General features: G+C 43.3%; 1 pseudogene; it reads right to left on the bottom strand.

The window, feature by feature from the left end:
• Nucleotides 1-1,323: 1,323 nt before the first annotated feature.
• On the bottom strand, nucleotides 1,324-3,379 carry LOC118659660 (annotated as a pseudogene).
• Nucleotides 3,380-27,415: the final 24,036 nt, after the last annotated feature.

Raw genomic sequence — 27,415 nt, 5'->3', positions numbered from 1 at the left:
CTAGCTTAAGTGATCAGGGAGACTGTGTCACTGAACCACAAAGGTATGCTAACCTAATATGTAAGGTCAGCATACTAAGACTGGAGACATTGAAGATCTGCCTAATACACAGACACAAATATAAAGAGGCAACCACACTGGGGAGACAAAGAAACAAGCTCCAAACAAAAGAACAGGAGAAACCACCAGAAAAAGGAGTAAATGAAATGGAGGCAAGCCATCTAACTGATAGGAAGTGCAAAAAAACGGTTATAAGGATAATCAAGGAACTTAGTGAGAACTTCAACAGAGAGATAGCAAGCATAAAAAAGGACATACTGGTAAAAACCATAAAGAAGAACCAGTCAGAAATGAAGAATACAATATTTATAATGAAGAATACACTAGAATGAATCAACAGGAGATTTGGTGAAGCAAATAATCAAATCAGTGATTTAGAAGACAAGGTAGCAGAAATTATCCAATCAAAGCAGCAAAAAGAAAAAATAATTTTTAAAAGTGAGAACAATTTTAGGTATTTCTGGAACAATATGAAGCATAAAAACATTCCCATCATAAGGATACCGGAAGAAGAAAAGAGGGAGCAAGAGATTGATAACCTATTTTTAGAAATAATGACTGAAAACTTTCCTAACCTGGTGAAGAAAAAAAGACACACAAGTCCAGGAAGTGCAGAGAGTCCCTGACAAGATGAATCCAAAATGGCCCACACCAATGTGCATCATCATTTAAATGGAAAAGCGTAGAAACAAAGAGTGAATCTTAAAAATGGCAACAGAAAGGCCTATAAGGGAGCTCCCATAACACTGCCAGTTAATTTCTCAATAGAAACTTTCAAGACCTGAAGAGATTGGTATGAAATATGCAACTTAATGAAAAGCAAGGACCTACAAGCATGATTAGTCTACCTACAAAGGTTATCATTTAAAATTGAAATAGAGATACAAGGCTACCCAGGAAAGAAAAAGCTCAAGGAGCTCATCAGCACTAAACTAGTATTACAAGAAAAATTTAAGGAACTTTCCTAAGAAGAAGTAACAATTTAAAAAAAAGGGGGGGGGGGACAGAGGTTTAAATTTTAAAAATGTCAATAAATGCATACTTATCAATAATCAATTTAAATATAAATGGATGAAAGGCTCCGATCAAAGGGCTAGGGTAACTGAATAGATGAGAAAACAAGACAGATATATATGCTGTCTACAAGACACTCCCCACAGAATGAAAGACACACAGAGACTGAAACTAAACGGATGGAAAATATATTTCATGAAATGAAAGTGAAAAAAGGAAAATAGCACACTTATATTAGGCAAAACACACTTTTTGACTGTGTGCCCCGCCTTGTATGCCCAGTGACTCCCAGTCTCCTTCAGGTCTTGCTTTTGTTCTTCAATGTGCACTGGAACTGTGGCCAAGTAGCACCTATGCTCTTCTACTAGGTTGCTGTCCCCCATCCCTGGGGCACCTGTGCATTGCAGAAGAGGTCATTTGTGTAGTAGTTACCTTGGTTATCCCTCTCCAAGTTCTCAACCACAGCCACCAGCTTCTCCAGCTGCTCCCTCTGCTCCTCCCCTGTGGCCTGGTTGTTGAGGCCACAGTACCTATTTTCACACTCATGGACATGGATCTGCAGGTTGTGGTTGTCCGTTTTGACTACATAGTCATCGAAGGACGTGTCCCCTATGTCCTCCTTGTGGGTGAAGAGGACCACCACGTGTCTCATGGCTCCTGCCCCAAAGACCTCGTTCACCCAACTCACTGCCACTGTGTCCCGGGCAGTGAAGTGCCCCTGCTGTGACACCAGCAGAAGCACATGGGGCCCTGGGGCTGAGAGTAGGTAGCAGTCCCCAATGTGCTTGTACATCTCTTGGTCCTGGGTCTTGGGTCAAAGATAGAGGGCATGTCAACCACTAGGATGTTCCTTCCATTCCACATGCCTGTGGCCAACTGGCACGTCCCAGCCACGGCCTGGGCCCCCAGCCTGGACACAGACACAGGTTGACAGAGGATGCTGTTCCCAGTGGCACTTTTTCCACAACAATATTTGCCCACCAGGATGAGCCTCAGTGAGGAAGATGATGCAAACTGGTTATCTTCTACACTGCCTGAATAAGAAAAAAAATTGTGTGTCTTATTAAGCTTGGGTTGCTTCCGATTTTTCAGTCATGGACACTCATGGGATCTCATTAAAGCTATTAATCTCCCTCCCAAGAATCTGTCATATCTAAATACATACACAAATTTCCAACAACTTTAGGAGGTTCTCAGGTCATAGGAAGTCTATATAGGAAGTCCACTTTGGACCCATAGCCAACAGTATGAACTACTACACTGAGGAGGTTGCTCCAAGTCCTTCTTCAAGTCCAGGGAAGACAGTTTTTCTGAAAGAAAAGTGGTCCCTGTGTTTCTGCAGGGATGGTGCCTAACCCAGTTGCATGTTAAATAAATGTGAGATTAGAAGGATACAAAGGATGAGAAGTCACAAGTGGGAAAATATTACTGCCTCTTTTCACTCACAAATAACCAGGAACACTTGTGTAGAAGAAAGTGCTCAACATATTTATTCACCTAAACCTTGGGAGAAAAGGAAGTGTCAGCTGTGACCTTCCACCAAGGACCAGCTGAGGGTCCCTGGGTCTCTGTTCTTTGGGTGGGGAGTTCTCTGCTTGAAATTGAAACAACAGAGTGGTCATAGTTACTGTCAAAGGCAAAGTCTGAAAGATGATTCAGGATGGGTGGCTGAAGAGGATGGAATTTAAGACCATTAATAGTACATGGGATGGAAAGATCACCTACTTGGCTGATTGAATTACAGGAAGTTAACAAAAGTGGTGTTGGAGAGGGTGACACTGAGCCAGGAGCTAAAACCTTCAAGGGACCAAGAAGGCTGAGAACCTGGGGAGTTCTAGAATTCTATGAGCCCAAATGGATTCCAAGTTCATTGCAGTGTTTTAAAATCTATTATTTTATTTCTTCTACTCTGTTGGCTTTTCCTTTTCTGCAGTGTTCTGGGATGTTTTGTAGCCTGCATGATTAGTAAATCTTTCTGGGAGATATTTCCATTTTCTGCTCAAAGTGGACAAGGAAAGAGAACATTTATTCACAATTCAGTTCAAAACCCTGCAACTTCTGACTTGAAGTTTCATTTCCACATTTTCCACACTTCATGTGCACAGAGAGCATTATACTGAAGGGGTCGGGTGGAGGTGGGGGTGAAGGTGGTGGGGAAGGTAAAGAAGAAATGAGCACCTACTTTTTCTTCTTTAGTTTAAAACACTGGGTTTCTGTCACTGTGTTTGAGGTGAGGAAACTGCCTCTTGCAGGCTTTCTTACCTTCAGCCTTAGTTCCATATCTGCTCTTCAGAAGTCGTTCCATCCTCTTCCAGGATAAAAACAAGAAAAGAATAAAAAGTGAGTGTCCACATTGAGCTGGTAAGGCCTGAAGTCACCTCAAGTTCAGACTCCAAAGAATAATTCTCCATCGAGGAACCATTTCCATTGCTAGTTTCCTAACTCAAATTATGCCCTCAAAAGTCTATACATAACTTTAAGCGAACCTGGTGATGCTGACACAATGCACTGTGAACACAATGCTTGGTCCCTTTTTTTCTTGTCTCAGCTTAGAGGAAATCAGGAAATGTTTTAAAACCAATCAATCCATTGCTTATGTCCCCCCAACTGGAAAAGGCATGAAGTGAAAAAAAAGCATTCTTTATGGGATAAGGAGGAGAGCATTATCTTATTTTATGTTTTGGAATCCTAGTAGGCTAAATTTCTGGATACAGTACTCCCTCTCATGTCAGCCCTTGAAGGACTCATGTTTCAGATCCAACCTTCTCCTGGGAAGATGCACTGTAGTTTTCCTCTTGGCCACTGGATACCCAATGTGACACAAAACATGTTGGGCGCTGGAAATTCTCTTTACTTCAAACAAGCCAATGTCATTTACAGCAAAGTAATTTTTTTTCCCTGTTCTAGAAAGTTTGTTGTTAACCCCCTGAGCAGTTGGTGGAGAGGAGGGGGTGCCATATCCAAAGAGAAAGAATCAACACTGAGCACAAATTAAAGAAAAACTCACTTCCTGCTCAGTGTTTAATCAAATGTTTTTTCTGGCTGGCTCTGAGGTCCTTGTCTCCCAGTGATCACCATTTTGTGTCCCAGTAGATTTAAACAGAAATTGGCACAACCATTGGCATGAATTGGCATAAATGTCTCATTCAAATGAGACATAATATTGTGTCACTCATTTTTGTGTTAGAAAGGACAAGATGTTACATACCTAAGATGAGGTTATATTTACTTATTCAGTTTTAAGTATTAAGCAGGTGTGAAACAAGTTTTAAGTGAACTTATGAGAAAAAAAACACAATTTGCAATGAACAAATGTAAGTACTTTGGCATTTTTCTGCAGATATTCTATTTGACTAAAAAGTTAACACATTACACATGAATTTCATTTATGTTTTTCTCCCTCCCTCTGCCCTTCAGAAGCAACCAATATTCTGAGCTTTTTATGTATAATCTCATGTGTGTATTTACACTTCTACATACACATGTATCTGTAGGTAATGTCTAATACTGATTTTGTATTTTAAGCTTTTACATAAAAGAAATTATTTGTATAAAATTGTATCCAATTATTTAGTAACAAACTTTTAGGCTGTTCCAAAATATATGCTTCCTTCAAAATAATCCCCACATACTGCATATCTCTGTGCAGCAATTGATGGATGGCTTTCATCTGACTAGATATTGTCAATATGACTTGAGACCACTATACTAATTCTCATTGACACAAGCCATGTGTGAGAATTCCCCAAATCTGCACTTGCACTTGGTGATATTCCACTCTTTATTTTTTTACTACCTTAAGGACATACATAATGATGTCTTGGTCCATTTATAAGTCCATTTTACTGATTACCATTGAATTTAAAAACAGTTTTCATGAAACTAAGATGGCGACATAGGGAAACACCGAAATTGCTGCCTCCTACAACAATTTCAAAACACAATAAACAGACAAAACGGACATCATTCAGAACTTACAGGAAGGCTGGCGGAGTGGACATTCTACAACTAGAAGGAAGGAGAAAAGCACATTGAGGGTCAGGAGCTGCGGAAGTAAAGTGCAAAGGTACAGAGGCTCGTGCACGCAGAAAGGGGCTGGTACCTGAGGACGCGGCTGTCTTTTTGAATCGGGAGGGAGTCACAAGCTCCCGACTGCTCTGAACTCTGGTTCCAGGAAGTCTCTGGGGACCCAAGACTCATACTGGGAGAAACTGGACTGTCTGGCAGTAGGCAGAACTCGGAACTCGAGGGTGGCTTTCCCTCAGAGGTGCTTGCAGCAATTGGATTGTCGGGAAACTGAGCCCCGTGCGGCCCCTTAGGGCAGGGCTGAGAATCCGCCATAGTTCCTTGCTCCGCCCTTTGATTCCCTGAGACCCCGCCCCACCCAGGCTGCAGCAGAGGCTTTTGCATATGAATGCTCTGGCCCTTTGCAACCTGAAAATTACCTAACAAATTGCAGTTGGGCCACAGACCCAGAACTTCCAAGAGAAGGCCCAAGGCCCCACAGCAGCTTGCATTGCTTCACAGCTGGGCCTCATCAGGGCACCTCCAAACTCCAAAAAAAGAAGGGGAATCTGCAGTTCTCTTCATAGCTCCTGCTGGGTAACCTCCAAGAGCCAGTGTACCCAGTGGTCAGAGGGGGACCATCCGGATTACAACTCCTCAGATCCATAAGGGACATACCCAGGGGGCAGACTCAGTGAGCACCAAAGCCCCACTGAAGCAAGTCTTGCCCCAGAAGGGTGTATTCAGCACAGAAGTTCTCCCACTGCAGACACAGCTGATTCTCACTGCCAATTGGCCTGGAGGTCAATTCCTCCCAGTGATCCTACAACAATCAAGGCATAACTACAACAAGACTGTGCACAAAGCCCACAAGGGGGTGCACCAAGAGTGTCCACCTCAGGTAACTGGGGAGGCTGAGCCACTGGACCCTACAGGACACCTAGCACACAAAACCACTCTACCAACACAGGGAAGCATAAAAAATGTGGAGACAAAGAAACAGGTCACAGATGACAGAAATGGAGGAAAGCAAACGACTGGATACAGAGTTCAAAACCACGTTTATAAGGTTTTTCAAGAATTTTATGGAAACCGCCGATAAATTTAGTGAGATCCTCAAGAAATCTAGTGAGACCCTCGAGAATATGAAAAAGAACCAACTAGAAATTAAGCATACACTGACTGAAATAAAGAATAATAGAGAGAGATCCAACAGCAGACTAGAGGATCCCAAGAATCAAGTCAAAGATTTGAAATACAAAGAAACAGAAAATACCCAACCGAAAAAGAAAAAAGAAAAAAGATTCCAAAAATATGAAGGAGCCTCTGGGACAGCTTCAAGCGTACCAACATCAGAATTATAGGGATACCAGAAGAAGAGAGAGGGCAAGATATTGAAAACCTATTTGAAGAAATAATGACAGAAAACTTCCCCTACCTGGTGAAAGAAATAGACTTACAAGTCCAGGAAGTGCAGAGAACCCCAAACAAAAGGAACCCAAAGAGGACCACACCAAGACACATCATAATTAAAATGCCAAGAGCAAAAGACAAAGAGAGAATCTTAAAAGCAGCAAGAGAAAGAAAGTCAGTTACCTACAAGGGAGTACCCATACGACTGTCAGCTGATTTCTCAACAGAAACCATGCAGGCCAGAAGGGAGTGGCAAGAAATATTCGAAGTGATGAATAGCAAGAACCTACAACCAAGATTACTTTATCCAGCAAAGCTATCATTCAGAACTGAAGGTCAGATAAAGAGCTTCACAGATAAGAAAAAGCTAAAGGAGTTCATTACCACCAAACCAGCATTATATGAAATGCTGAAAGGTATTCTTTAAGAAGAGGAAGAAGAAAAAGGAATTCTTACCATTTGCCACAGCATGGATGGAACTGGAGAGCAGATAAATACCACATGATCTCACTCATATGTGGAATATAATAAACAACATAAACTGATGAACAAGGACTGATCCAGAGACTGAGAGGCATTGATTGGACTGTCGGTCCTTGGAGGGAAGGTAGGGGAGGGTGGGGGTAAGGGGGAAAGATCAACGAAAGGACTTACATGCAAGCATATAGGCCTAACCAATGGACATGGACAACGGGGGAGTGAGGGCATGAGCAGGGGGGGGGGGGGGAAGGGGGTAACGTGGGGATAAGGACACATATGTAATATCTTAATCAATAAAAAATATATTAAAAAAACAGTTTTCATAGTTTTTTAGCTATTCAGTTTGCTTCTGTTATATAGAAATGTTTGCACACTTTTCTATTACTACAGTGGGATTTTTTTTGGCCCTGCATAGGTAAACCTCAAGTGAGTTCTGGCAGCTGGAATCTGTCAGCTAACTGCTAGTAAATTTTCTTTTCTTCTCTTGCTTTTTTATGCTATACATTTGATTCCTAGAAGGACACAAATTACTGAAGGTGACATAGACCAAAATAAAATCTAAAATAGGTTAAATTAAAATAAAAACCTACAACCAAAGAAAAGCCCCGTACCAGATGACTTCACTAGTGAATTCATTAAACATTTAAAGAATTACCACTAATAAAGAATTACCATTGCAGACACTTTAAAAAACCAGGAGAGGAGGAAGTACTTCATCATTCATTTCACAAGGTCAGTATTCTTCCAAGATATTACAAGAAAAAAACCTACAGACCAATATCCTTTATGAATATAGACATAAAAATCCTCACCAAAATAATGGCAAGTTGAATGAGGCAACTTACAAATACAAGTACATATGTGAGAAGCATGTACCATATATAAGTATAGATATCTGGGACTTATAATATAGTTTACTTATTGAATTACATTCTGATATCTGATATGTTCAAGGCCCTCAACATATGATTTATCAGTTGTATGTCAGTTGAGTGTCCCCTACTCCTTTTTGACTTTGTGAAATTGGTCCAAACTATCATTACACAACATGGAAGACTTCAAAGTCCATCCCTCTGTTTCTAAGAGTTCCCCTACTATTTCCTTAGCCTTTCCTGTTTCCTCATTCCTAAGACATTGTGCCCTGTTTCTACTTCAACCTGTGACTCTGAAAGTCCCAAAGGCACCATATTTACTGTTTATTAAAAAAACACCAGTATTTATTCAGAACTATTCATATTCAGCTATTTCTTTTTTAGTTTTAGAAATTTTACTGGAAATGCTACAGAGTACAAGATTCAGCACACAGACATTGTCATTATGATGACTCTCTTCTCTTTGCTCTTCCCTCTTTTTCCCCCTCTAATTTTAAGATGCTTTTATTTGTATATATGAGATTCTGTCCCTTAGTGGATAAAAGTCATATGTCTCTTTTAGACACTCCAGCTTTGGTTTAGAGAGCAACAAACCAAAACACCTTACTTGCTCTACTCCCCACTTTATATTGAAAGGCAGGAACAGTCAATTTAACAAACATTTTTAAATCTTCCCCATATTCAAAATAATGGATAAATTATAGACAAATATCAAGTGCGGACCAAAAAACATTCAGGTTACTCCCTTTCCGTTTAAAAGAAGACATATGATGCCCACTTAGCGCAGCAGGCAGCGCGTCAGTCTCATAAAAGAAGACATATGTGTGGTTATTTCAGGTACCCATTTGTTTTCTTGGACTTTTAAAAGACTCCATTCAAATCACCTAGCTGTTGGAAAAGGGCTGTCTGCTTTTGAATTTTCTCCAACTGGTTTTCCCATCTGTTTGCTGGCTGCTGCCTGTTATTTCAGTTGTTTTATTGCTTTCTCTTTCTTTTTCATTCTTGATTTTCTTTGTCTCACAGTCTCGTGATGTTGACTGTGATAAGCGGTTTTGTGCTGTGCTTCCTGTTTTGCAGCTTTTGGGCTCTTCATCCTTTGTTTTCTAGGTGACTGGGTTTGAGATTGGCTTATACTTTGCTTTTGTGGTTTCACACTCTGGGTGGCTTCTGGTGCAGCTTGAGACCAGGCACTTGTTTGTTGCTCAGAGCTAGAGTTCTAAAGGTCATTCAAATATGGGTTCCTCGCTGGGCACTTCACTAACAACTGCTGGATAAGTGACCAAGTCCATTGGAAATACTTTGTCTGAAAATTTCTGCAGGAAAAAGCCACCATAATGCAGAATCTTGTACCTGTTATTCACACATATTCTGGCACCACCTGTAACAGTAACATCAAGCTCCTCCAATCTGGACACCAAGAAAAGTATGTAAAATTAGAGGCCACTGTTTTGGAAATAAATTCACAATTCACCATAGCTAAGATTTGGAAACAGCCTAAGTGCCCATCAGCAGATGGGTGGATTAAAAAACTGTGGTACATCTACACAATGGAATCCTACGCTGCAGTAAAGAAGAAGGAACTCTTGCCTTTTGCAACAGCATGGATGGAGCTGGAGAACATTATGCTAAGTGAAATAAGCCAGTCAGAGAAAGATAAATACCACATGATCTCACTCATTTGTGGATTATAGAGAACAACATAGACTGATGAACAGGGGCTGATCCAAAGACAGAGAAACAGCAGTCAGACTATCAATCCAAAGAAGGAAAGTAGGGGAGGGAGGGGGTAAGGGGAAGAGATCAACCAAAGGACTTTTATGCACACATATAAGCCAAACCAATAGACATGGACAACATGGGGATGAGAGCATGAGTGTGGGGGAGGGGGGAGGGGGATTAATGAGAGGGATGAGGACACATTTGTAATACCTTAACTAATAAAGAATTTAAAAAAAAAACACATTGAATTCTTCTTTGCAGTTGGCTACAATTGTGGGATTGGGTTGGGTTGCTGACAAGCTCATCTTGCTTACCTCTATGCCTACAAAATATTGTGCTACATTTAAACACTTAGCAAGATGCATTTAGTAAGAGCTTCCATACCTTAAGATTCTTGCTCTAACTAGCAATGATATCCACCATACCATGGTACAGGTTTGCTCTAATAACAGGAAGTTCACCATTATTGAAATCCCACTTGATGGAAGCCTATGATCCCTTTTAATGTTTCTGTTTGCTAATCTTTTGTGGAGGATTTTGTGTTTATATTTATCAGGGAGATTGGCCTGTAGTTTCTTGTTTTTTGTTTTTTTTCTCATGTAGTGCCCTTGTCTGCTTTTAATATATGAGTTATTCTGGCCTCATAAAATGAGTTTTGGAGTCTTCCTTCCTCTGCCCTTTTTGGGAGAGTTTGCGAAGGATGTGTAATAATTGTCCTTCAAATGTTTGCTACAATTCACTTGTGAAACTGCTTGGTGTGGGCTTTTCTTTGTTGGGAGATGTTTTATTCCTGCTTCAATCTCCTTACTCATTAATTGCTTGTTCATATTTTTTGTTTCTTTATGACTCAGTCTTGGTAGGTTTTATGCTTCTAGGAATTTTATCCATTTCCTCTAGTTTATCCATTTCTTGGCACATGACTATGCACAGTAGTCTCTTATGATCCTTTGTATTTTTTTTTATATCAGTTGTAATGTCTCCTTTTTCACTTATGATTTTATTTATTTGAGCCTTCTTTATTTGAAAATTTTAGTCTAGTTAAATGTTTGTACTTTTTTAAAAACTCAGCTCCTAGGTTGTTGTTGTTGTTTTTATGAATCTTTTCTATTGTTTTTCTTATGTCTGTTTCCTTCCTCTGCTGACTTTGGGTTGGTTTGTTCTTTTTGCTTCTGAGTTTTCGACGTAAAGTTAAGTTGTTTATTTGAGATTTTTCTTCTTTCTTAATGTTGCGTCTATCATTACACCCTTCCTCTTAGAATAGCTTCTGCTGAATTTCATGTTTTTGTCTGTGTGTTTTCATTTTTATTTATTTCAAAATATTTTTATTTCCTTTATGACTTCTTTCTTATATTCATTGGTTGTTAAGGAGTGTATTGTTTAATTTTCATGTTTTCGTGAGTTTTTCCATTTCTCTCTTGTTAGTGACTTCTCTAGTTGAATAATATTGTAGTCAGAAAAGATATTTAGTGTTTTTTTTTAACATTTTTTAATTTGCTAAGGCTCGTTTATATATATACTATGTCCAGTCACTGAACAACAGGCTGCTCAGGACTGACTCAGACATTGGTCAGGTGTGTAGAAAATGAAAATGGGTGACAACTAGCACGTCAACAAAGGATCGAGCCACCTAAAATCGTGAATAAGTGAATACAGTAAAAATATTTTTATCAATTAAAAATGTCTGCAAAAGCCAATTAATTCTTGAAAGCAATATAATAATATATGGTTGAGTTTATATTTTCTGTAAATGTATAATGTATAACAGTAATTACAAAGGTGTTAAGATACCTTACAGCATATGTGATGTGATAGAATATTTGCTGAAAGTAGAATATGATAAGTTAAAGGTGCATATTGCAAACTGTGGAGCAACCACTAAAAAAATCAAATGAGGTATAGCTAAGAAAACAACAGTTGAAATAAAACAGAATTTTAAAAATGTACAAAAAGCAGAAAAAAGCAAAAAAAAAAAAGGATAGATGGGACAAACTGAAACAAACACCAAGAGGATGAATTTAAACACAATCTTATCAATAATCATATTAGATGTAAGTTTTCCCAATGCTCTAATTGGACAGTCAGATTGGATTTGGAAAAAGCAAGACCCAACTGAATGCTGTCTAAAGGAAATCCCACTTTAAATATAGGGACATAGACAGATTAAAAGGAAAGGATTCAAAAAGATATACCATGAAAGGGATACACCATGCACAGATTAGGCACATGAAACCTGCAGGGGCTGTATTAATATCAGACAAAGCAGGCTTCAGAATGATATCATCTTCACACCCTGGTAAGGAAGGACATTTCATAATGATAAATAGGTTAATTCATCAATAAGACAATAATACTGAATTTTTATGTACCTCATAAATAACTGAGCTTCAAAAAAAATAAAGAGAGAGAGCTTCAAAATTCAAGAAGTAAATTCAAAAAAAATAGAGAAATAGTCAAATGCACATTTACAGTTGGAGATTTCAACACTCCTCTCTCAATACTGGACTTATTTTCCCTTTTTCCTAAATTGAGCACAGACAAGGGAAGAGAAACTTGGTTTTCTAGTTCAGATATCTCCCCACCCAACTCTGACTTGTGGTTTCATTACCACATTTCCCAGTTTTATCTGAAGAGTTACCTGAGGGACAGAGGAACTCTAAGACTTAGATTTGGTTCCTGAACCTGGACAGTGTGAGGCTTGGTGTGTGCCATCTACACTTTCTAGGCCCCTGTTTCCTCCTTTGTCATAAATAGACAGTGGTCTCTCCTGTTTAAAGATCTCCTGAATCCACTGTGAGTGGACTGAGGAGGAGACTGTTCACAGTGCTGGTGTTGAGAGTGTTCTGTGAGCCTGATCGTCAACTCAGCTGGGAACATGTCTTCCCTGACCAGGCTGCTGCTCTCAAAACCTGTATAAAGAGCTAAATTATACCAGGCTGATCATGCTCAGAGCTAGCATGCCATAAATGATGGGGAAGGACTATTCAAGGGTGAGCACAGACTAAAGTAGTCCCTTCTTGAGCAAGGTCATCTGTCCTCTTAGTGTAAAAGGGGTGAGTGAGTGTTGGGACCAGGAGATGGACTTGGGGTGGGAACATGAACCGCTCTTTTCAACAAGGGAGATTTGTTTCAGCAATGTGTAGTAAAAACAGGGGAAAATGACCATTTACCGTGTATATTCCATTCCTTGGAGGGACATCTACAAGGTCTTTCCCCAGATTCTGATGACCATTTAGGGAGTCATGACGCTGCTGATAGGGCCGTGCAGAAGATATTGCTGTTTCCTTCCATTATGGAGTTCCAGCTCAATTCCACTGGGAGCTCTGCTGAGTGTGGCCTGGGAAGGGCATGGCTTTGGCTCAAAAGCTAAGGTGGGTCCTGACAGTGTGGCAGCTGGAGGCTGTCAGCTAACTGCGGAATAAACCTAATTGTCTTTGCTGCTTTTGCTTTTTTATGCTGCACATTAGATTCCTAGAAGGACACTAACTACGCAAAGTGACTCCAGCCAAAATAAAATCTGAATATACCTATAAAACGAAAGAGGTTAAATTGAAATAAAAACCTACAACCAAAGAAAAGCCCAGTACCAGATGGTTTCACTGGTGACTGCATTAAACATTTAAAGAATTAACAGCAAACATTGCAGACACTTTTTCAAAAACCAGGCGAGGAGGAAGTACTTCCCCATTCATTTCATGAGGTCAGGATCCTTCAAATACATTACAAGAAAAAAAAAAAAAACACACTACATTGGATTGTTTATCTTCCTTTTTTTGAGTTGTATGAGTTCCTTATAAACGTTGGAGGTTAAACCCTTATCAGTGATAACATTGGCAAATATGTTCTCCCATGTAGTGGGCTTTCTTGTTGTTTTGTTGATGGTTTCTTTTGCTGTGCAGAAGCTTTTTATTTTGATGTAGTCCCATTTGTTTATTTTCTCTTTAGTTTCCAATGCCCTAGGATCTGTATCGGTGAAGAAATTGCTTCGGCATATGTCTGAGATTTTGTTGCCTTTGGATTCTTCTAGTATTTTTATGGTTTCCCGTCGTATATTTAAGTCCTTTATCCATTTTGAGTTTATTTTTGTGTATGGTGTAAGTTGGTGGTCTAGTTTCATTTTCTCGCATGTATCTGTCCAATTTTCCCAACACCATTTATTGAAGAGACTATCTTGACTCCATTGTATGTTCTTGCCTCCTTTGTCAAATATTAATTGAGTGTATTGGTTCGGGCTGATTTCTGGGCTCTCTATTCTATTCCATTGATCTATATGCCTGTTCTTGTGCCAGTACCAGGAAGTTTTGAGAACAGTGGCTTTGTAATACAGCTTGATATCTGGTATTGAGATCCCACCTACTTTGTTCTTCTTTCTCAGGATTGCTGCAGCTATTCGGGGTCGTTATTTATTCCAGATGAATTTTTAGAGAGTTCGTTCTAGATCTGTGAAATATGCCATTGGTATTTTAATGGGAAGTGCGTTGAATTTATAGATTGCTTTGGGCAGCATGGACATTTTAATGATGTTGATTCTACCAATCCAAGAACATGGTGTGTTCTTCCATCTGTTTATGTCTTCCTCTATCTCTTTTTTCAACATCCTGTAGTTTTCTGAGTAGAGGTCTTTTACCTCTTTAGTTAAGTTTATTCCTAGGTAGCTTAATTTTTTTGGTGCAATGGTAAATGGGATTGCTTTTTTAGTCTCTCTTTCTGCAAGTTCACTATTGGTGTATAGTGATACCACCACATAGATTTCTTGGCGTTAATTTTGTATCCTGCTACATTGCCGAATTCTTTTATTAAGTCTAATAGTTTTTGATGGAGTCTTTAGGGTTTTTTAAGTATAATATCACGCCATCTGCAAATAAGGACAGTTTTACTTCTTCTTTTCCAATTTGGATGCCTTTTATTTCTTCATATTGTCTAATTGCAATGGCTAATACTTCCAGTACTATGTCAAACAGGAGTGGTGAGAGTGGGCATCCCTGTCTTGTTCCTGTTCTTAGGGGAAATGGTGTTAGTTGTTGTCCATTAAGTATGATGTTGGCTGTGGGTTTGTCATATATGGCTTTTATAATGTTGAGGTATGATCAACAAAAGGAAGATAAACAATCCAATCAAAAAATGGGCAAAGGACCTAAATAGACACCTTTTAAAAGAGGACATTCAGAAAGCCAAGAGACATATGAAAACATGCTCAAAGTCGCTAATCATCCGAGAGATGCAAATCAAAACAACAATGAGGTACCATCTCACACCTGTCAGACTGGCTATCATCAACAAATCAACAAACGACAAGTGTTGGAGAGGATGTGGAGAAAAAGGAACACTCGTGCACTGCTGGTGGGAATGCAGACTGGTGCAGCCACTATGGAAGACAGTATGGAGTTTCCTCAAAAAACTAAAAATGGAACTCCCATTTGACCCTGTGATCCATCTTCTAAGAATATATCCCAAGAAACCAGAAACACCAATCAGAAAGGATATATGCACCCTTATGTTCATAGCAGCACAATTCACCATAGCTAAGATCTGGAAACAGCCTAAGTGCCCATCTGCAGATGAATGGATTAGAAAACTGTGGCACATCTACATGATGGAATACTATGCTGCTGTAAAAAAGAAGGAACTCTTACCATTTGCAACAGCATGGATGAAACTGGAGAGCATTGTGCTAAGTGAAATAAGCCAGTCAATGAAGGTAAAATACCGCACGATCTCACTCATTCATGGATAATAAAGACCATTATAAACTTATGAACAAAAATAGATACAGAGGCAGAGCTGCCTCGAACAAACTGTCAAACTATAGCAGGAAGGCCGGGGAGGGTGAGGGGGGGGCAGGGAGGAGGTATGAGATCAACCGAAGGACTTGTATGCATGCATATAAGCATAACCAATGGACACAAGACACTGGGGGGTAGGGGAGGCCAGGGGATTGTCAAGGATGGGGGGAAAAAACAGGAGACATATGTAATACTCTTTGTAATACTTTAAGCAATAAAAAAAATAGTCCATTCATTCTTACTGTTGTTCAGGACACCACTGTAGAAATAGACTATACCACAGGTGGACACTTGAAGTGTTTCTAGTTTGGGCTATTACAAAGAAAACTATTATGAATATTATGATCCACCAATCTTTGTGTGGTTATATGATTATATTTTTCTACCCAGGAGTCAAATGGTTACTAGGTTATATGGTTGGGTAGGTGTATATTTAACCATGTAAGAAATTGCTGAAATATTTTCCAAAGTGTTTTTACCATTTTAGATTCCTAACTGCAGTGTATGACAGTTTCAATTTCCCCACATTTTTGCCAACATTTTGTAAGCTAGTCTTTTTAATTTTTGCCATCCTAGTGGGTGGTGGCAGTTTCTCCTTGTGGTTTTAATTTGCATTTCCTGATGACTATTTAGTATCATTTCATGAACCTAAATGCCATCGGTATATCTTCTTTTTCAAATTGTGTCATTTGTCTTCTAATTGAATTATAAGAACGTTTTCTAAATTTCAAAAAATAAAACCACTACAGACCAATATCCTTTATGAATATAGACATAAAAATCCTCACCAAAATAATAGCAAATTGAATGTGGTAACTTATAAATACAAGTACATATGTGAGAAGTATGTACCATATATAACTATAGGTATCTGGGATTTATAATATAGTTTACTTATTGAATTGGATCCCAATATCTGATATGTCCAAGGCCCTCAACATATGATTTGTCAGTCGTATGTGAGTTGAGTGTCTCCTACTCCTTGATGACTTGGTGAAACTGGTCCAAACTACCATTACACAGCATGGAAGGCTTCACAGTCCTCCCCTCTGTTTCTCAGAGTTCTCCTTCCTTTTCCTCTGCCTCTCCTGTTTCCTCATTCCTGTGACATTGTGCACTGTTTCTACCTCAGTCTATGACTCTGAAAGCCCAAATGCACCACTTTTACTGTTTCTTAAAAAAAAAAAAAACCTGGCATTTATGGAGAACTATTCATACTCACCTATATCTTTCTTTCTTTTTTAGTTTTAGAAACCTTACTGGAGATGCTGCAGAAAACAAGAATCAGCACACAGACTTTCTCTCTCATTTTGATGACTCCTTTCACTTTGCTCTAAATGTCCTTCCAATATGAGTTTCTTGCTGGACACTTCACTAACAACTCTTTTCTCCCTCTAATTTTTTTAAAATATATTTTATTGATTTTTTTTTACAGAGAGGAAGGGAGAGGGTTAGAGAGTTAGAAACATTGATGAGAGAGAAACATCGATCAGCTGCCTCCTGCACAACCCCCTATTGGGGATATGCCCACAACCAAGGTACATGCCCTTGACCGGAATCAAACCTGGGACCTTCAGTCCACAGGCTTACACTCTTTCCACTGAGCCAAACCGGTTAGGGCTCTCCCTCTAGTCTAATATGCTTTTATTTGTGTATATGAGATTCTGTCCCTGAACGGATAAAAATGACATGTCTTTTTTAGACTGTCCAGCTTTTACTTAATAAACAACAAATCAAAAAACACCTTAATCTCCCTCTTCCCCACTTTATATTGAAAGGCCAGAAAAGTCAATTTAACAAATATTTATATTCCTTACATATTTGGAATATTGGATACATTATAGACAAATATCAAGTTTGAATTTAAAAAAACCATTTATGTTACCCCCATCAGATTTAAAAGAAGACATGTTTGTGCTTATTTCTGGTATCCATTTGTTTTCATTGAGTAAAAGACTCAAGTAAAATCTCCTAGCTGCAGGAAAAGGGCTGTCTCCTTTTGAATTTTCTCCAACTGGTTTTCCCATCTGTTTGCTGGCTGCTGCCTGTTATTTCAGTTGTCTGATTGTTTCTCTTTCTTTTTCATTCTTGATTTTCTCTATCTCACTGTCTCATGATGTTGGCTGAGAAAAGCGGTTTTGTGCTGTGCTTCCTGTTTTGCAGCTTTTGGCCTCATCATCCTTTGTTTTCTAGGTGACTGTATTTGAGACTGGCTTAGACTTTGATGTTGTGGTTTCACACTCTGGGTGGCTTCTGGTGCAGCTTGAGACAACACACTTGTTTGTTGCTCAGAGTTTTTGAGTCTAAAGTTTGTTCCAATATGGGTTCCTTGCAGGTCACTTCACTAACAACTGCAGGATAACTGATCAAGTCCATTGGAAATACTGTGAGAAAATGCCTGCAGGAAAAAGCCACCATAATGCAGAACCTTATACCTCTTATTGACACTAGAGGCCCAGTGCACAAAAAATTTGTGCACTCAGGGGGGTCCCTCAGCCCTGCCTGTGCCCTCTCACAGTCTGGGATCCCTCGGGGGATGTCCACCTGCTGGCTTAGGCCCGCTCCCCGGGGGATTGGGCCTAAGCTGGCAGTCAGACATCCTTCTGGCCCTAGGGGGAGGTTCATTTGCCAGTGGGGAGCAGGCCTAAACTGCAGTCAGACATCCTTAGTGCTGCTGAGGAGGCGGGAGAGGCTCCCACCACCACCGCTGTACTAGCAGCCATCAGCCTGGCTTGTGGCTGAGCAGAGCTCCCCCTGTGAGAGCACACAGACCACCAAGGGGCAGCTTCTGCTTTGAGTGTCTTCCCCCTGATGATCAGTGTGTGTCAGTGACCAGTAATTCCCAGTAATTCTGCTGTTAGGATCAATTTGCATATTACCCTTTTATTATATAGAATAGAGGCCTAGTGCATGGGTGGGGGTCTGCTGGTTTGCCCTGAAGGGTGTCCTGGATCAGGGTTGGGTTCCTGCTGGAGGACATGGCCAGCCTGGGTGAGAGGCTGAGGGCCGTTTTCAGACTGGCCACACCCCCTTCAGGGTGAGAGTCCCCCCTGGGGTGCCTGGCCAGCCTGGGTGAGTGGCTGATGGCTGCTTGAAGACTGGCCACAGCCCCTTCAGGATAGGGGTCCTCTCTAGGGTGCCTGGCCAGCCTGGGCGAGGGGTGATGGCTGTTTGCAGGCTGGCAGCAGCCCCCTCAGTGTGGGGGTCCCTGCTTGGGTGCCTGGCCAGCCTGGGTGAGGGGCTGATGGCTGTTTGCAGGCTGGCCAAGCCCCCAGCCATCCAAGCTCCCAGTGGAGGCTGGCTGGAAGCAAGTATCTGGGATTTATTTATCTTCAATAATTGAAACTTTGTTGCCTTTAGTGGAGGCCACAACTGGCCAGGTCATGTGGGAAGCCTGGCTTCCTCCATTGCCAGGGCAACCAAGCCTCCTGTTTGCTCAAGCTGCATGGCTGCTGGCCACCATCTTGGTTGGGTTAATTTGCATATAGTCGCTCTGATTGGCTGGTTGGAATGCATCGGAGCATAGCGGAGGTGCAATCAATTTGCATGTTTCTCTTTTATTAGATTAGACTAGAGGCCCGGTGCACAAAAATTTGTGCACTTGGGGGGATCCCTCAGCCCGGCCTGTGCCTCTCACAGTCTGGGACCCCTCAGGGGATGTCCACCTGCTGACTTAGGCCCGCTCCCCAGGGGACCAGGGCTAAGCTGCAGTCGGACATCCTTAGTGATGCTGAGGAGGCGAGAGAGGCTCCCACATTCACTGCTGTGCTGGCAGCCATCAGACTGGCTTGTGGCTGAGCAAAGCTCCCCCTGTGGAAGCACACTGACCATCAGGATGCAGCTCTTGCATTGAGTGTCTGCCCCTGGTGGTCAGTGTGTGTCATAGTGACCAGTCATTCCTAGTCGTTCTGCTGTTAAGGTCAATTTGCACATTACCCTTTTATTATATGCCTGCTGCATGGGTGGAGGCTGGCTGGTTTGCCCTGAAACATGTCCTGGATCAGGGTGGGGGGTCCCGCTGAGGTGCCTGACCAGCCTGGGTGAGGGGCTGATGGCTGTTTGCAGACTAGCCAAGGCCCCCAGTGGGGACTCTCACCCCATGAGGGTGTGGCCAGCCTAAGTAAGGGGTTGATGGCTATTTGCAGGCTGGCCTAGGCCCCCAGCCACCCAAGCTCCCAGTGGAGGCTGGCTGGAAGCAGGTATCTGGGATTTATTTATCTTCTATAGTTGATATTTTGTTGCCTTTTGTGGAGGCCACAGCAGCCAGGGCTGGTGGGAAACTTGGCTTCCTCCTTCACCTGGGCAACCAAGCCTACTGCATGCTCCAGTCCGTGGCTGCCAGCCGCCATATTGGTTGGGTTAATTTGCATATAGTCACTCTGATTGGCTGGTGGGCAAGGGTTGGAGTGTACCGGAGGTGTGGTCAATTTGAATTTTTCTCTTTTGTTTGATTAGATAGCTTGGTGGCACATGTAACAGTTACATTTAGCTCCTGCTCACCTGGGCACCAAGAAATGTATGTAAAATTAGAGGCTACTCTTTTGGAAGTAAGTTTGTTTCTTAACACTCAATACCTCTCTTTATCTTAAATTTAAGATCACATAGTAAGAAGCAACAAGCAAATTGTTTCCTTGAAAAGAGTTTGTCTACAAGGCCAAACTCATCATAAATGGGGTCATTTTAGTCCTTGAACTATAGCATTTTCTTCATTTGTTGCAAGTAGAAGAGTGTTTGTCCTCCACAGCAGGAAACCATTGTTTGTTGACATCTGTACTAACTGCTGTTAACTCAGCAGCAAATCTTCCACCCTATATCTCTGAATCTGTCCTGGCCCTCAACACTTTTGTAGCTGAAGTTTCACGATGTTACTGAACTCAAGGGTTTCACGCTTGGGATATTTCATTTAAGAACAAAAAGTGGTTGTCACAAGGTAGTTTATTTTCTTTAGCAAGTAAAAGAGAAGGGGCGATTCACATCCAAAGCTCCTCCTCTCCAAACGGAGGCATAGCCAGTGCTTTGGCACACTATTTGTTCAATTAAACATTGATTTCTTCTTGGCAGTTGGCTACAATTGTGGTGTTGAGATGGGTTCCTGTGAAGTTCATTGTCCCTGGAGCTATGCTTGCAAAATATTCTGCTACATTTAAACTCTTAGCCTGCGGAATGAAGGGTCCCAGGTTTGATTCCGATCAAGGGCACATGCCTGGGTTGAGGGCTTGATGCCACGTAGGGGGCATGCAGGAGGCAGCCAATCAATGATTCTCTCTCATCATTGATGTTTCTATCTCTCTTTCCCTCTCCCTTCCTCTCTAAAATCAATGAAGATATTTTAGGGAAAAAAATGAGAAAGAAATAGACAGTCTCTCCTGTTTAAAGATCTCCCATAACCAATGTGAGCAGACTGAGGAGGAGGCTGTTCACAGCCTTGTAGAGATATGACCCTTGATGTATCCAGTGTTCTATGAGGTTTATTCTCAACTCAGACAGGATGATATCTTCTCCTGACCAGGCTGCTGCTCTCAGAACTTGTATGAAGAGGCTAAATTACACCAGGCTGATTATGCTCACAGAGTTAGCATGTCATAACTGGTGAGCAAGGACTGGCCAGGGGTGAGCAGAGACTGAAGTTGTCCCTTCTTGAGCAAGGTCATCTGTCCTCTTAGTGGAAAAGGAGGGAGTGAGTGTTGGGACAAGGGGACAGGCATGGGGTAGGGAACATTATCTGCTCTTCCCAATAACAAAGGAGATTTGCTTCAGCAATGGGTAGCAAAAAAGGGGGAAATGGCCTCTTACCCCTTACTCTGGGATCCTTCAGTGACAGTGTCCTGAGTGTCTTCCATACCCAGAAAAATTCCTATTCAGACATAGAGTTTGACTTTGGAAGACAATCAACAGGGTCTTCTCTCAGATTCTGATGAAGGTTTAGGAGTCATGATGCTGTTGATAAGGCAGGGCAAAAGATATTTCTGCTACCTTTCCATTATGTAGTTCCAGCTCAATTCCATTTTGGTCCGAGAACATATTCCATATGATTTCAATTCTCTCAAATGTTGTGATTTTTTTTTTATGGATCAGGATATTATGACCTGTCTTGGTATATGTTCCATGTGCACCTGAAAAAACATGTCCTCAGCAAATATTAACTTTTACAAACATCCATTCATTGGGGATGTTATGGAATTCTTCTAATTCTGGTTCTATGTAGCTGTTCTGTCAATTGTTGAGGGGGAGGTGAAGTTTCTAACTATAATTGTGGATTGGTCCGTTTCTCCTTTCAGTTGTCAGTTTCTGCTTCACATATTTCACATCTCTGTTGTTTGGGAAATACATTTAGGATTGCTCTGTCTTCTTGGATGAGTCACCTATTTATAACTTTATGATGTTTCTCTCTGTTTCTGGTAATTTTCTTTGTTCTGAGATCTAATTTATTTGCTATCAATACAGCCATTCCTTCTTCCTTTTACATGAGTAATACTTGTACCACTCATCTTTTCTGTCCTTTAATTTCTAGCCTGTTTCTAGCATAATATTCCAATGGACTTTTCTGTAAGCAGCATATGGTTGGGTCATGAGTTTTAATCTACTCTGCCAATCTCTGTCTTTTCACTGATGTGTAGACAGAAACAAATACTCTCTTCCCTAGTCAACTGGATTACAGCCATAGTGGGGTGTGCACGTCCCCTGGAACTCCTGGGTGCCCCTTCCTAGATTTCCACCAGATCAATCAATGCTCCTTGGGGACTCTCTGAGCTCCACTCCTCCCACCTAAACAGCAATAATCAAGTATTTCATCACACTAGACATTTGCTATTATTTTTTTCTCATTTATTTTCATCAGTGACCATCTCCTTCCTCAGCAAAGCGACAATTGTAGAGTTTTCTTGAAAAAGGATATTGACAAGTGGACAAGACAAAACTCAAGATTCCCTATCAGTGCCTCTGCTGGGATCTGTGCACAACCCTTGAACCACAATGCCTTGGCAGCAGAGGGAATAACAAATCTGCATTTGGCACTGGTGGTTTCATTCTTGGTCCCAGTGGTTTGCAAGCAGGGCTTGTGGGCCTCTGGCTCCAATATTCACTCAACTGTTGCAGATTATTTTCTATTTTTACATGTTTGTTTAGTGATGTAAGGGCATCAGTGACCTGGCAATCTCTGTCTGTGAAGGCACTGGGTGGAGGATACTGTGGGGAAGTGATCTGAAATTACCCAGCAGTATTGGAGGTGGGCTTGAGTTTGTGTGTGAAGATGGAGATGCTCAGGACAGAGCAAGTGTGGGTGGCCAGATGAGCCATGGTCTCAGTGGCTCCTAGAGACTCAAGTCTCTGGTTAAAATTTTCTTGGACTTGTAGAAGCCTCTGCATTAAAACTGCTAAGGGGTCTGAATGGAGACCAGGGAGGAGATGTCCATTCCTGAGACATATGGGTGGTTCAGTGTTTTATCTTCTTACTAGAGGCCCAGTGCACAAAAATTTGTGCACTCGGGGTTGGGAGAGGAGGTCCCTCAGCCTGGCCTGTGCCCTCTTGCAGTCTGAAACCCATCAGGAGATAAGGACCTGCTGGCTTACGCCTGCTCCCGGGGGGCAGAGGGCAGGCCTAATCCTAGGTGTAACCCCTGGTCGGGCTCAGAGCAGGGCCGATTGGGAAGTTGGGGCACCGCCCCCTGTCATGCACAGAGCAGGGCGGATTGGGAGGTTGCGATGCCACCCTCAGTCACGCTCAGGGTAGGGCTGATTGGGGGGTTGGGGCACCGCCCCCTGTCACACTCAAGGCAGGGTCCATAGGGAGGTTGCAGTGCCACTCCCTGTCATGCACAGAGCAGGGCCCATCAGGGGGGTTGGGGCTCCGTACCCTGTCACACACAGAGCAGGGCCCATAAGGGGGTTGGGGAGCTCCCCCCTGTCACACACAGAGCAGGGCCAATCAGAGGGTTGGGGCTCCGCACCCTGTCACACTGATCCCGGTGCTGGGAGGCCTCGCTGCTCCACTGATCCCAGGGCCAGGACGCCTCTTGGCTCCCCTGATCCCTGGCCGGGAGGCCTCTCGGCTGCTGATAACCATGGCCTGTAGGCCTCTCGGCTCCGCTGATAACTGGGGCCTGGAGGCCTCTCGGCTCCGCTGATCTCTGGCCAGGAGGACTCACGGCTGCTGATAACCGTGGCCGGGAGGCCTCTCAGCTCCGCTGATCCCAGGTTCCTGAGGCCTCTCGGCTCCGCTGATCACCGGGCCGGGTGGCCTCTCTGCTGATCACCGGGGCTGGGAGGCCTCTCGACTCCGCTGATCACCGGGGCTGGGAGGCCTCTCAGCTCCGCTGATCACTGGGGCCGGGAGGCCTCTCGGCTCCGCTGATCCCAGGGCCGGGAGGCCTCTGGACTCTGCTGATCCCAGGCCCTGAGGCCTCTCTGCCCTGCTGCTTCAGGGCTGTTTGGCTTCGCTCTGCTTGGAGCCTGAGTATGCAAATTAACCGCCATCTTTTAGCTTCTATAATTAAAACATTGTATCTTTTGGAGTTGATGCTTTAGGAGCTCAGAGCCCCGCAGCTGCAGACGGGGATCCTTGGCTTTCTCCATGCTGGGGCAACCAAACCTCCTGTTCTCAGCTGCCTGGCTGCCAGCCGCCATCTTGGCGTACAGTTAATTTGCATATCTCGCTGATTAGCCAATGAAAAGGGTAGTGGTGGTAAGCCAATAACCATGTTTCTCTTTTATTAGTATAGATGGGCACTTACTTCAATGTTTACCTGTGGAGGGGGAGGGCGTGTGGGGGTGTCTCTGCACTTGGGTGCATGGTTTTTGAAAAAGGGGTTAGGAATGACAGAACAGTGTCTTTGTTCAATGATCATATAAAGCAGATGAATGAACAAATATTGATTTCTGTTAACACAACGTGAACATCCAGGGCAATTCAGATTCAATTGCAACAAATGGGTCTGGACTGAGGCTTTGTGTTGGCTCTGTCCCTTGGACCCCTGGGGCAAACAGAGATGATTCCAGGATATGGGACAACAGCCTGAGATCAGTAGAAAACAGGCAAGAGCAATACTTGTTGGGCTCCAGTAAGAAGAGGTCAGGGAAAGCCAGGTCCCATGGGCAGGTTTGGGAAGAGATGGGAGAGGGCAGGATTTTTGTCTTTGGGTTGGTAGGTTACTGCCAGTGCGGGACACAAGGAAAGCCTGTGGGCCTTGGATGCACAGACACTAGGGAAGAATGTGATTGTCAGGTGATGGTTCCAAGTCCTACTTATATATACTCTGTCAATCAGGATGTATCTGAACTATGGCCTCTGGCCTCCAGCTGGCAATATAGGACGAGGAAGCCCAGCAGCGCAGTTGTGCACAGTTTTACCACCACAGAAGCCAGCGACCTCATCACCCCCACGTGCAGCCCACCAGCCTCTCTGCCACCCTTCTCAGCTGTTCCTTTGGGGCTCCAGAAGGCCACTGCCTGCACCAGTCAGTACATGTCCTTGGAGTAGGGGGCACCCGAGTGATCCAGCACCAGGCACTCCATCAGCACAAGCAGCTCCTGCACCTGGGCCTCCAGGTCCCTACCTGCCTCTCAGTTGTCCAAGGCTCACAAGCTCAGCCACCAGAGCCCACAGCGCAAGGTTGTCCCTGTGGCACACAAAATCCTGCAAAGAGTTCTGACCCAGTTCCTCCTGTCTCAATGTGTCTAAGTATGATCAGTGTCCTGGAGAGACTGGGGCACTCCCCTCCAACTTCTGACATCCTGCCCCAAAGCTGAGGCTTCTCCAAGTAAAGTGGCTCCAGCCTACCAGTCAGTATTTAACACAATCAAACATTCTGTGCTCACTGAGTCCCTGTGCACAGTGTAGTCTGTCCTCGGTCTGCCTCTCCAGCCTCAGGACAACGAAGCCCCTCACTTACAAGCTCCCCAGAGAGCAGACGTTGAGCCTTTCCAGCTGCCTTGTGCCCTCAGGCCTGTAACTGTCCCAGCCTCCCCCACATGCTGTCTGAGTCCTCTCTGTGTTTCACCTTCCATTTCTATTTCCGTCTCTTCACGTTGTCCACCTGGTCACCACAGGTGACTGTTTTCTCCAGTCAGCACTGCACAAGGAGAAGCCAAGGGATAGGAAGGCTGACTACCTTGACTCTGGGCAAATGACTCAGATGATGGGCTGGCCTGTTCCTCAATCCAAAGGCATTCATATTTCTGCAGGAACTCCCCCAACCCCAAAGCCTTCATAATGTTCACGCCCATGGAAATCAATACACTCCCATGACTGACACCAGAGCAGAAATGGAGAAGGAGCCACAGATGCAAAGGCCAGGAATTGTGCTAATGCAAGGAGTCCTGGCCAAAGTGGAGATGAGAAGGGTCCGGGAACAGTACCGTGGGTAAGCTGGGGTTCAGAAAGTTCCTGAACTTTCCCAGAAAGCTGCAATCTGGGGTTACAAACACACACTGTCATAGAGGAATGGGAAACGTGTGGGATCTTACATGTTAAACCTCCAAGGGACTGAGTCTATTCACCTAGTCAGGGGCTTCCTGAATCTACTGTCTCTGGGAATTATAGGGGATTCTGCCAAATGTGTATTTCTCAGAGATTTTGGTTCACATACCTGTACTTTCAGAATATAAGCATCCCCACACACTGGCCAATGATTGTGATGCACTCAGTTCCTGATCTCAGTGTCTGGATCAGATTTCCTAGTCCAACCCCTTCATCGTGCATAGGAGGGGAGGGAGTTCAGAGGGCACAATCACCCACACAGTCCTGGGCAGCTTGTGTTGGGGAGCAGTTGTTTAAGGGCACAGGTAGGGCAAGTGTTGGAAGACTATGGTCACGACCTTTGCCGTCTTTGGCAAGTTGCTTTCTGGACACTTGGAGGAGAGTGGGTGTTTTAGGCGGTTCAGCCCAGATACACACAGGATTTTCACTTTAATGTGTTCTGAGTTTAGACTCACTTATATGTCCTCAGAAATTGCTTTGCTGGATATGCACAAGGGGAATCTTTGCTGACTTATAAAGCATGTTTTGATCTCTGCAGGAGAGAGAGCAGACCCCTTCCTTCCTTGTTAGGGAGTGGGTTAGGAGAGAGCTTAACTCAAGCAAGAGCCTGGGCATCTAGGCTGGAGAAGATGCTTGCCACTGCTCCTGAAGCTGCTGTGTGTGAAACTCAGCACTGGGAGTGTGGAGTTACTCTTTCTAGACCCCACTGCCCTTCCTGGTACCTAGTACAATGGAGGTGCTCACTCAGCGAGCTTCTTGCAGGCACAGAATTCTTCCATGTCCTCAAAGGTCCCACTCCCTGGCTTCCTCCCTTCCCCTGCTGGCCCTCACCTTTCCTGAAGAATCAGTGACAGGCTCTGAGTCTGGCCCAGAAGGACCTGACCTACTGCTGTCCTCCGGTTGTGAATGCAGCAGACTCTTCCTCCAGCACATGGGTAAGTGTCCTGCCTCTCAGACCTCAGAGGGCAGGAAGCACAGGAAGGGGATTCCTAGGGGTGACAACTTAAAGAAGAGACAGGGACTCCAGCCTACCAGTCAGTATTTAACACAATCAAACATTCTGTGTTCACTGAGTCCCTGTGCACAGTGCAGTCTGTCCTCGGTCTGCCTCTCCAGCCTCAGGACAACGAAGCCCCTCACTTACAAGCTCCCCAGAGAGCAGACGTTGAGCCTTTCCAGCTGCCTTGTGCCCTCAGGCCTGTAACTGTCCCAGCCTCCCCCACATGCTGTCTGAGTCCTCTCTGTGTTTCACCTTCCATTTCTATTTCCATCTCTTCACGTTGTCCACCTGGTCACCACAGGTGACTGTTTTCTCCAGTCAGCACTGCACAAGGGACATTGACCACTGAGGCAGTGGGATGGGAAATTTCCACTGGGAAACACAGCCTTGGACTGTGGTGATGTTCTCAGAAGGTCCCTGTGACACCAGCACTTGTCCCCCACCAGGGGCTATAACCTTAGGGGAGAAGAGCATTTTAGGTTTGTGAGGCCTGTTTTCACTTCTAACCTTGATCACGAATCTTAACTCCTTTTGCCTTTTAGGTCTTTTCCTATAAAATGGGCTCTTTAGTGCCACCAAGGTGGTCCTGGTGCCAGGA

This window comes from Myotis myotis, unplaced genomic scaffold, assembly GCF_014108235.1.
Source record: "Myotis myotis isolate mMyoMyo1 unplaced genomic scaffold, mMyoMyo1.p scaffold_m19_p_65, whole genome shotgun sequence".
Lineage (NCBI taxonomy): Eukaryota > Metazoa > Chordata > Mammalia > Chiroptera > Vespertilionidae > Myotis > Myotis myotis.
Note: the sequence above shows the minus strand (reverse complement) of the source record. Positions and strands in the feature narration are given on the sequence as shown.